The sequence below is a fragment of the Ascaphus truei genome, chromosome 6, assembly GCF_040206685.1.
Source record: "Ascaphus truei isolate aAscTru1 chromosome 6, aAscTru1.hap1, whole genome shotgun sequence".
NCBI lineage: Eukaryota > Metazoa > Chordata > Amphibia > Anura > Ascaphidae > Ascaphus > Ascaphus truei.
In genome coordinates, this window is record NC_134488.1 from 46,577,146 (window position 1) to 46,589,941 (window position 12,796).

General features: G+C 41.2%; 1 protein-coding gene and 1 long non-coding RNA gene across 3 annotated transcripts in view; one reads left to right on the forward strand and one right to left on the reverse strand.

The window, feature by feature from the left end:
- Positions 1-12,796, reverse strand: part of POU2F3 (POU class 2 homeobox 3) — a 70,729-nt gene that overhangs the window by 43,590 nt on the left and 14,343 nt on the right. The gene's annotated exons all lie outside the window — the stretch shown is intronic.
- Positions 1-12,796, forward strand: part of LOC142496978 (uncharacterized) — a 43,469-nt gene that overhangs the window by 28,688 nt on the left and 1,985 nt on the right. The gene's annotated exons all lie outside the window — the stretch shown is intronic.

The following is a 12,796-nucleotide window of genomic DNA, read 5'->3' on the forward strand; positions in this document are numbered from 1 at the left end:
TCTCCCTCTCCCTCTCCCTCTCCCTCTCCCTCTCCCTCTCCCTCTCCCTCTCCCTCTCTCTCTCTCTCTCTCTCTCTCTCTCCCCCGAGTGTGGTTCTGTGTGTATCTATATAACAGTATCCAACGGGATCCGTGCTGGGAGTAGCGTTGGATAGTGAAACCATTGTAAAGTGAGTCCCATGTTAATCAGTGGCGGTGAGCGTTGGATAACGCATTCCGGCGTCGAAAAACGGCCCGTAAGGTTGCATTGTAAAGCATTGGAGATGCCATTCGTTGTAACGTGAAATGTTGGATAATGAGGACTACCTGTACATGTACAGTATGGGTATGTGTGTATCCATTTAACTGCATATATACAGGTGTGGTTCGGTGTGTATCTATATTACAGTATATATACATGTGTGTGCCTGTGTGTCTATATAACAATATATATAACGTGTGGGTCTGTGTGTATCTATATAACAGTATATATACAGGTGTGGGTCTGTGTGTATCTATATAACAGTATATATACAGGTGTGGGTCTGTGTGAATCTATATAACAGTATATATACAGGTGTGGGTCTGTGTGAATCTATATAACAGTATATATACAGGTGTGGGTCTGTGTGTATCTATATAACAGTATATATACAGGTGTGGGTCTGTGTGTATCTATATAACAGTATATATACAGGTGTGGGTCTGTGTGAATCTATATAACAGTATATATACAGGTGTGGGTCTGTGTGTATCTATATAACAGTATATATACAGGTGTGGGTCTGTGTGTATCTATATAACAGTATATATACAGGTGTGGGTCTGTGTGAATCTATATAACAGTATATATACAGGTGTGGGTCTGTGTGTATCTATATAACAGTATATATACAGGTGTGGGTCTGTGTGAATCTATATAACAGTATATATACAGGTGTGGGTCTGTGTGGATCTATATAACAGTATATATACAGGTGTGGGTCTGTGTGAATCTATATAACAGTATATATACAGGTGTGGGTCTGTGTGTATCTATATAACAGTATATATACAGGTGTGGGTCTGTGTGTATCTATATAACAGTATATATACAGGTGTGGGTCTGTGTGTATCTATATAACAGTATATATACAGGTGTGGGTCTGTGTGTATCTATATAACAGTATATATACAGGTGTGGGTCTGTGTGAATCTATATAACAGTATATATACAGGTGTGGGTCTGTGTGTATCTATATAACAGTATATATACACGTGTGTGGGTCTGTGTGTATGTATATAACAGTATATATACACGTGTGTGGGTCTGTGTGTATCTATATAACAGTATATATACAGGTGTGGGTCTGTGTGAATCTATATAACAGTATATATACAGGTGTGGGTCTGTGTGAATCTATATAACAGTATATATACAGGTGTGGGTCTGTGTGAATCTATATAACAGTATATATACGTGTGTGGGTCTGTGTGAATCTATATAACAGTATATATACAGGTGTGGGTCTGTGTGAATCTATATAACAGTATATATACAGGTGTGGGTCTGTGTGTATCTATATAACAGTATATATACAGGTGTGGGTCTGTGTGTATCTATATAACAGTATATATACAGGTGTGGGTCTATGTGAATCTATATAACAGTATATATACAGGTGTGGGTCTGTGTGTATCTATATAACAGTATATATACACGTGTGTGGGTCTGTGTGTATGTATATAACAGTATATATACACGTGTGTGGGTCTGTGTGTATCTATATAACAGTATATATACAGGTGTGGGTCTGTGTGTATCTATATAACAGTATACAGTATATACAGGTGTGGGTCTGTGTGAATCTATATAACAGTATATATACAGGTGTGGGTCTGTGTGAATCTATATAACAGTATATATACAGGTGTGGGTCTGTGTGAATCTATATAACAGTATATATACGTGTGTGGGTCTGTGTGAATCTATATAACAGTATATATACAGGTGTGGGTCTGTGTGAATCTATATAACAGTATTTATACAGGTGTGGGTCTGTGTGAATCTATATAACAGTATATATACAGGTGTGGGTCTGTGTGTATCTATATAACAGTATATATACAGGTGTGGGTCTGTGTGTATCTATATAACAGTATATATACAGGTGTGGGTCTATGTGAATCTATATAACAGTATATATACAGGTGTGGGTCTGTGTGTATCTATATAACAGTATATATACAGGTGTGGGTCTGTGTGTATCTATATAACAGTATATATACAGGTGTGGGTCTATGTGAATCTATATAACAGTATATATACAGGTGTGGGTCTGTGTGTATCTATATAACAGTATATATACACGTGTGGGTCTGTGTGTATGTATATAACAGTATATATACACGTGTGTGGGTCTGTGTGTATCTATATAACAGTATATATACAGGTGTGGGTCTGTGTGTATCTATATTTATATCTATATATATACAGTATATGTGTGTGGGTCTGTGTGTATCTATATAACAGTATATATACACGTGTGGGTCTGTGTGTATGTATATAACAGTATATATACGTGTGTGGGTCTGTGTGTATCTATATAACAGTATATATACAGGTGTGGGTCTGTGTGTATCTATATTTATATCTATATATATACAGTATATGTGTGTGGGTCTGTGTGTATCTATATAACAGTATATATACAGTAGCGCCCTTTCCCTATGCTTAAGGGTGCTGCTTGGCGTAGTGAGTTGAAGCCGGTCCCACGCAGCGGGGCCTCTAACACATATCCCCTCTCTCCTTATGGGTCCTGATCCTACTCGTGAGGTGATCTCTAGCCGGAGGGTCACACCTGAATGTTCTGGGGTACTGCAGCCTGATCCCTGGTCGCAGAGCGCTGTGTGGCCGTCCGTCCACCAGCGTAACACTGGTACTAAAGGGGAGAGTCCCTATCAGGGGCCTTCCCTTTAACACTGGACTTAGGTTGGCTCAGGGCCCAGCTTGGGCCTAAGGGGCAAGATCTAGGCCTAGTCCAGGAGGCACTGCTCCCTGGACACTACCTGCGGTCTTGCTGCCTCCTCCACCACTGAGCATGCTGGCTCCTTGTTTCTCCAAAAGCTCTAATCCCATTGGCTGGGACAGTCCCATGTGTGCAGTCCCCCCCTCCCCCCCCCGGAGGATTCTGGGACATGTAGTCAGGCTGCTGTGTGTGCGGAGCCAAAACTGAAATGGCCACTGCCCTCCTGACTGTGCATGCGCGCCTCAACGCATTGCGCATGCGCAACTAGCAATATGGCCATTCCCGATCGTGCGGAGCTCTGGCCGGACCAGCACAGTTCCCCCTTCACTGGAGGTAAGGAGGGGGACTCGGCTACATCCTTCCCCTGGTGGAGAATCCAACAACCCCTCTTGGGAACAACATACAGTATGTACAGCTACTTTATATAATGGAAAATGCATATTATACACATAACTTAACTTATACAATACCATCTAAACCATATTAAACACTTCAGTGAACACAGTCAATATAGAGGCAAACCAGCTCTGAGACAGCTGCTGAGAATCATAGTGAGGTGCCCCTAACGAATCATACGCCATTCTCATTGGAGGGCGCCTCACTCTTTGACTCTGACGAGTCTCTTCTCCGACGTCTTCTTGGGTGGAGAGGCTACCATCGGCTTGAGGCCCTGGCCCTCTCATAGGGTGTCACTCTTGAGCTACATAGTCTCTAGTGGAAATGAAACTCGGACTCCTTGGGTCGAGTGGTCGGCTTGTTGAAGCCGCTGGGGAGGCCAGGCCCATTACCCGCTACTTCTTCTGGTGGTGCCCACCAGTCTCCATTTTTGGTGGTAGAGGTTCCTTCCAAAGGATCCTGATTATTTTCCGTTCGGGATTTCTCTGGACTCCTCCTGTTCACTTGCCGGCTCTATTGAGGATGGTTCAGGTTCACTTTCCCCCACTTGAGGAATAGGTAACAAGTAATTTTGATGCCAGACCCTTACCCTTCCTTCTGAATCTCAGATGCGATATACAGGGAGGCCCGGCATCTGCGACCCCACCTCGAAGGGAGTTTCTTGCCAGCGGTCCGCTAACTTATGCTTTCCTGGTATTCCTAAATTCCACAGGAGAACTGCGTCTCCGGGCCGAAGTTTCCGATGGCTTTCTTTATGGTCATGGTTGGGTACCTTCCTGGTCTTAGGCCACACCAGGCCTACTTGGATGGTGACTCCGCAGAACCGCAAAGTGGTCCCACGACACGGTCTACCGGATCCTCTCTCTCACGTCTGTGCCCTCCGCCTCTTGAGGGAGCTCTCGCTGGAGGGTGTACCTTAATGTCTATTATTAGGTGCTTGTGGTCTGGTCCCAGACCGCAGGCCGCGCACACCGCGTGGCGTCCGTCACCGGTGCACTACTACTACTGCTTGTTATTGGGGAAGCGTCCCTATCTATGGGCCTTCCCTGTAGCAGCCACAAGCTGAAGGGAGTCGAGGCCTAGCTGGGATCTGTGGGGATCTCTGGCCTAGTTCAGGGGCCACAGGCACCCTGAACACATCCTCACCGCTTGCTGTCTCTGCTCCGACTGGCATGGTCTCCTCAGTGCGCCAACTGTATATCTCTCTGCGCCAATCCGTGAGCCCTATTGGATGTGAAGGCCCATGTGATGAGCAACCCCTGGGGCTGCTGGGACGTGTAGTCCCTTGGGGAGCCTGCCTAAAACCTGCTGCAACTCTCTGCACTCTGCACATGCGCGAGACCTCTGGCGCGCATGCGCAACTATCCAAGATGGCGGCACCATGCATATCGGGACCGCCGCGGAGTTCCCACGACCCGCTCGCCACGTTACCTCTACCGCAGCGTTCCTTACTCCTATCCAGGTCCGCCCGCAGCTCAGGCGGCACCCGGGCAGCTCTGCAGCCGTCTCACCACCAGACGGACCGGGAGGTAAGGGGACATGGCTACATATACCTGTGTGGGGCTGTGTGTATCTGTATAACAGTATATATACAGGTGTGTGGGTCTGTGTGTATCTATATACAGTATATATACCTGTGTGGGGCTGTGTGTATCTATATAACAGTATATATACCTGTGTGGGGCTGTGTGTATCTGTATAACAGTATATATACAGGTGTGGGTCTGTGTGTATCTATATAACAGTATATATACAGGTGTGGGTCTGTGTGTATCTGTATAACAGTATATATACAGGTGTGGGTCTGTGTATATCTATATAACAGTATATATACAGGTGTGGGTCTGTGTGTATCTATATAACAGTATATATACAGGTGTGGGTCTGTGTGTATCTGTATAACAGTATATATACAGGTGTGGGTCTGTGTGTATCTATATAACAGTATATATACAGGTGTAGGTCTGTGTGTATCTATATAACAGTATATATATGTGTGTGGGTCTGTGTATATCTATATAACAGTATATATACAGGTGTGGGTCTGTGTGTATCTATATAACAGTATATATACAGGTGTGGGTCTGTGTGTATCTATATAACAGTATATATACAGGTGTAGGTCTGTGTGTATCTATATAACAGTATATATACAGGTGTGGGTCTGTGTATATCTATATAACAGTATATATACAGGTGTAGGTCTGTGTGTATCTATATAACAGTATATATACACGTGTAGGTCTGTGTGTATCTATATAACAGTATATATACACGTGTGGGTCTGTGTGTATGTATATAACAGTATATATACAGGTGTGGGGCTGTGTGTATCTATATAACAGTATATATACCTGTGTGGGGCTGTGTGTATCTGTATAACAGTATATATACAGGTGTGGGTCTGTGTGTATCTATATAACAGTATATATACAGGTGTGGGTCTGTGTGTATCTGTATAACAGTATATATACAGGTGTGGGTCTGTGTATATCTATATAACAGTATATATACAGGTGTGGGTCTGTGTGTATCTATATAACAGTATATATACAGGTGTGGGTCTGTGTGTATCTGTATAACAGTATATATACAGGTGTGGGTCTGTGTGTATCTATATAACAGTATATATACAGGTGTAGGTCTGTGTGTATCTATATAACAGTATATATATGTGTGTGGGTCTGTGTATATCTATATAACAGTATATATACAGGTGTGGGTCTGTGTGTATCTATATAACAGTATATATACAGGTGTGGGTCTGTGTGTATCTATATAACAGTATATATACAGGTGTAGGTCTGTGTGTATCTATATAACAGTATATATACAGGTGTGGGTCTGTGTATATCTATATAACAGTATATATACAGGTGTAGGTCTGTGTGTATCTATATAACAGTATATATACACGTGTAGGTCTGTGTGTATCTATATAACAGTATATATACACGTGTGGGTCTGTGTGTATGTATATAACAGTATATATACAGGTGTAGGTCTGTGTGTATCTATATAACAGTATATATACAGGTGTAGGTCTGTGTATATCTATATAACAGTATATATACAGGTGTGGGTCTGTGTATATCTATATAACAGTATATATACAGGTGTGGGTCTGTGTATATCTATATAACAGTATATATACAGGTGTAGGTCTGTGTGTATTTATATAACAGTATATATACACGTGTAGGTCTGTGTGTATCTATATAACAGTATATATACACGTGTAGGTCTGTGTGTATCTATATAACAGTATATATACACGTGTAGGTCTGTGTGTATCTATATAACAGTATATATAAAGGTGTAGGTCTGTGTGTATCTATATAACAGTATATATACAGGTGTGGGTCTGTGTATATCTATATAACAGTATATATACAGGTGTAGGTCTGTGTGTATCTATATAACAGTATATATACACGTGTAGGTCTGTGTGTATCTATATAACAGTATATATACACGTGTGGGTCTGTGTGTATGTATATAACAGTATATATACAGGTGTAGGTCTGTGTGTATCTATATAACAGTATATATACAGGTGTAGGTCTGTGTATATCTATATAACAGTATATATACAGGTGTGGGTCTGTGTATATCTATATAACAGTATATATACAGGTGTAGGTCTGTGTGTATCTATATAACAGTATATATACACGTGTAGGTCTGTGTATATCTATATAACAGTATATATACAGGTGTGGGTCTGTGTATATCTATATAACAGTATATATACAGGTGTGGGTCTGTGTGTATCTGTATAACAGTATATATACAGGTGTGGGTCTGTGTATATCTATATAACAGTATATATACAGGTGTGGGTCTGTGTGTATCTATATAACAGTATATATACAGGTGTGGGTCTGTGTGTATCTATATAACAGTATATATACAGGTGTGGGTCTGTGTGTATCTATATAACAGTATATATACAGGTGTAGGTCTGTGTATATCTATATAACAGTATATATACAGGTGTGGGTCTGTGTATATCTATATAACAGTATATATACAGGTGTGGGTCTGTGTATATCTATATAACAGTATATATACACGTGTAGGTCTGTGTGTATCTATATAACAGTATATATACAGGTGTGGGTCTGTGTGTATCTATATAACAGTATATATACAGGTGTAGGTCTGTGTATATCTATATAACAGTATATATACAGGTGTGGGTCTGTGTATATCTATATAACAGTATATATACAGGTGTAGGTCTGTGTGTATCTATATAACAGTATATATACAGGTGTAGGTCTGTGTGTATCTATATAACAGTATATATACAGGTGTGGGTCTGTGTGTATCTATATAACAGTATATATACACGTGTGGGTCTGTGTGTATGTATATAACAGTATATATACAGGTGTGGGTCTGTGTGTATCTATATAACAGTATATATACACGTGTAGGTCTGTGTGTATCTATATAACAGTATATATACAGGTGTGGGTCTGTGTGTATCTATATAACAGTATATATACACGTGTAGGTCTGTGTGTATCTATATAACAGTATATATACACGTGTGGGTCTGTGTGTATCTATATAACAGTATATATACAGGTGTGGGTCTGTGTGTATCTATATAACAGTATATATACACGTGTAGGTCTGTGTGTATCTATATAACAGTATATATACACGTGTGGGTCTGAGTGTATGTATATAACAGTATATATACAGGTGTGGGACTGTGTGTATCTATATAACAGTATATATACAGGTGTGGGTCTGTGAGTATCATTGCTTTGTATGTTATATCACTCTGCAGAGCATTGCTCTGTGTGTTATATTGGTCTGCAGAGCATTGCTCTGTGTAATATTATTGTGCAGAGCATTGCTCTGTATGTTATATTGTTCTGCAGAGCATTGCTATGTGTTATATTGTTCTGGAGAGTATTGCTCTGTATGTTATATTGTTCTGCAGAGCATTGCTATGTGTTATATTGTTCTGGAGAGTATTGCTCTGTATGTTATTATATCACTCTGCAGAACATTGCTGTTTATGTTATATTGGCCTGCAGAGCATTGCTATGTGTTATATTGTTCTGCATAGCATTGCTCTGTATGTTATATTGTTCTGCAGAGCGTTGCTCTGTGTAATATTATTCTGCAGAGCATTGCTATGTATGTTATATTGCTCTGCAGAGCATTGCTATGTGTTATATTGTTCTGGAGAGTATTGCTCTGTATGTTATATTGTTCTGCAGAGCGTTGCTCTGTGTAATATTATTCTGCAGAGCATTGCTCTGTATGTTATATTGCTCTGCAGAGCATTGCTATGTGTTATATTGTTCTGCATAGCATTGCTTTGTATGTTATTCTATCGCTCTGCAGAGCAGTACTCTGTATGTTATGTCGCTCTGCAGAACATTGCTGTTGATGTTATATTGGTCTGCAGAGCATTGCCCTGTATGTTATTACAGTATATGGCTCTGCATTGCGTTGGCTCTTTAGATTATGAGAATACGCTGCACAGCGTTTCTGACCCTGCAGGGCTGGTGAAGCGTATAAAATGCGCATATATATATAATATATATATATATATATGTAGCATATTGCATAAATTCCCAATTTATACAATTTCATTGCTGAGACGCCCGATCAGTTTATGATTAATTTGTTAATTAAAGTGCCTATAAAACTGTCTGCAGGCGGAAAATACCGAACTGTTTGTGTTTAGCATTTGTATCTACAATCACATCCTTGTCATAATGAGCTCGTTAGGGAACATAGCTGCTTTTGTATATCACAGGATTATTTACCATGATCTTCGAACCACAATCCACACAACCCAGGTTGACCCCTGCTTCTCCTGGAGGTTAGAAACGCGTTGGGAGAAAGCAGCCAGCCGACTGCGTGAGAATCCGCGGGTTATTAATAGTATAACTCTTATTACTGGGCAATCCATGACTTATTCTAATTAGTAATTAGTGATGTCAATCAATTTTACTTCTGTTGTTGGCAAAAATATTTTTACGTGGCAACTTTCCGTATCCCCCGCGTGGCTCCTGGCGCCAGGACGGGGCGTGTGGCTGTTTCAACTGCAACATGGTCCACGAGAGGCACTTTGAGTTGCGACGCCACTGGCCCAAATGCTGCACTTCACTCATGATTTGGGAACGCTGCCCACCCCAGAAACATCAGACACCCCACTGCCCCACAATCATTGTAAGGGTATTCAACTGCTTGCAACTCATACTTCAGTTACTAGAGATACTGTGCATGCATAAATACTGTAACACAGGGGGGGGGGGGGGCAACTCCAGTCCTCAAGGTCAGCTTTCAAGGATATCCCTGCTTCAGCACAGGTGGCTCAATCAGTGGTTCAGTCGAAGACTGAGCCACTGATTGAGCCACCTGTGCTGAAGCAGGGATATCCTGCAAACCTGACCTGTTGGTGACCCTTGAGGACTGGAGTTGGCCACCCCTGCTGTAATTTGTACACACACACACACACACACAAAATATGCATATATACACACTGTAGCAATGGATTGTGTATCTGTGTGTGTGTATATATATCACACATCACACACACGATACACACATACAGTTCGAGAAATACAGTAGACAAACAGAAATCTGAACTCCGCAAGAAAGGTTCCTCCTAAGAATCGTTTTGTTTTCTTTATATAAACGGGGCAAACTTATGCAAAAAAGTTCAAGACACGAAGAAAGCCCCCTCCCCAAAATATTTCCTGCGCGTTTCGCGGTTTTCTCTCTCCTGACTTGAAAATGTAAAAAAAATCCAAAAGCAATCGCCTTTCCAGCAAAAGCCAGAGCATGAGGGCATTCCACGAATACACAAAGGTCGCAATCCGCACTAATATATACCTGCGACAGACATCTGCGTCTGTCTGCAGCGACAGGGAGCGATGGCGCAAGAGGGAGGAGCCACACTTGGATATCGGCGCAGGTTATTGTATTACGGAATGTTTATTTTCCGCGCCGGTTTTCTCCCTCCCCTTGTAGGTGGTGTGCGTCTTTTTTCTAGCGCAGAATATTAGCGCAAATTCTACTACAGTTGAAATACACTTCATACATATATCGCGTTAAAGACAGAACAAAAGGAAAAATTCGATAAATAGAGCCCGTCCTTTTTTAGAACCAGAACCAAAACCGCCATGAAAGTGCCCACCTGTAATATATATATATATATATATATATATATATATATATATATATAGATAGATAGATAGATAGATAGATAGATAGATAGATAGATAGATAGATACACACACAAACACACAGATATTACATAATGTATATGCATACACACAGCTACAGAATGATGCATATATGACCTCACCAGATATCTGTCTGTCTGTCTGTCTAGATAGATAGATAGATAGATAGATAGATAGATAGATAGATAGCTGTGTGTATGCATATACATTATACATGTAATATCTGTGTGTTTGTGTGTGTGTGTATATATATATATATATATTACAGGTGGGCACTTTCATGGCGGTTTTGTTTCTGGTTCTAAAAAAAGATATATATACCAGGGGTGGCCAGCTCCAGTCTTCAAGATCTACCAACAGGTCAGATTTTCAGTATATCCTTGCTTCAGCACAGGTGGCTCAATCAATGGCTCAGTCAACGGCTTGCCAACTCCAGCCCTCAAGAGCCACTAGCAGGCAAGGTTTTCTGAACTGAGCCACCTTTGCTGAAGCAGGGATATCCTAAAAACCTGACCTGTTGGTGGTCCACACCTGAAGCATTTCATGTTCAGCAAGACTAAAGCTTCGTGTTGTCTGCTTTCTCATTACATCACCAACCCCTTCCCTAGGTCCCTTCCACATCCCCCTCCCCCCCTCCCCAGATAAACCAACAATATGTTAATTAGCCGTGAGAAAGACGAGCGGAGCGGAGGGAAATAAGACTTCGACGCTGGAAATAAAGTATTACGATGAAAACCGTCGGAACGTTCAAAATAGTACCCAGGGTTTCCTTTTCGCAAAGAGGCCACGACTTACAGCAGGGGGCTCGACTCCTGTCCTGCCCTCAAGCCTCCCCAACACGCCGGTTTTCAGGATTCTCCCTGCTTCAGCACAGGTGGCTCAAGCAGTCTGAGCCACTGATTGAGCCACCTGTGCTGAAGCTGGGCTATCCTGAAAACCTGACTTGAGGTGGGGGGTCTTGAGGACTGGAGTTGAGCACCACTGGTTTACCGTATCATCAAAGGCTGCAAATCAAAAGTAACAAGTATCACCGGATATAAAGAACTCCAATCTCGATTGAATGCAGTGTGATTTTTTTTTGTTGCAGCGAGGAGACGAGGTTATTCTGTGAGGAATAGTTACCACATATACCAAGTATATACCAAGGTCTCCCGGGGGGGGGCAAAAACAACAACAGATTCATATAATAATACGTCAAATAAATGCCACTAAATTTTTTTTTTTAAACCCGATGCCCTAGTTTTGCAAACAGGACTCGGGAGGAGGTTGGGGATGAAACAGTTAAGTGTCATTATTTCTATGGCAATTTTGTTGGGTGAGATCCAATATCAGGGGCCACCAACAGGTCAGGTTTTCTGGATATCCCTGCTTCAGCACAGGTGGCTTATTCAGTCCCAGCTTCAGCACAGGTGGTTCAATCAGTACCTGCTTCAGCACAGGTGTCTCAATCAGTGGCTCAGTCTCTGACTGAGCCATTGATTGAGCTACCTGTGCTGAAGCATGGATATTCAGAAATCCTGACCTGTTGGTGGACCTTGAGGACTGGAGTTGGCCACTCCTGTCTATATCATCTATCTATCTATCTATCTATCTATCTATCTATCTATCTATCTATCTATCTATCTATCTATCTATCTATCTATCTATCTTTCATCTTTTTATCCATCTGTCTGTCATTCCCCAGTTTCTTCATTGTAAGTTCCTAACACAGACACACAGGGTAAGCGCTATACATCACCATATAAATGTGACCTGAATAGATAACCATTAGTCATTACTACTCAGTACCACTACTTTTGAGTTCCTGCAACTTATTTTCATAGAGATTAACAAGAAACCCCCCTCCCATGATTATAACAGAACCAGGACATGGGTCGGACACTGCCTGGCGGGGGTGGGAGGGGGGAGATGAGATTCTCCTTATTTAGGGCAGGTTCTTAGGTTCAAAATCCCAACTTTGCCGAAGTTCCCCCAAGAATCCAACTCTGGTTTGTTTTTTAACTAAACTAGGCAAACTGATGAGTTGCAAAAATATAAAAATGTGAGATTTTTCCCAAAGTTTTTTTTTTTAAATCACAAAACAAAAACCAGTTGAGTTCCAGCAAAAAAAGTGCCCATCCATATATCACATTTCTGTATATAAAGCTGTATTATTTCTTGTAATTTGGATATAGATAATGGTTTTCTTAG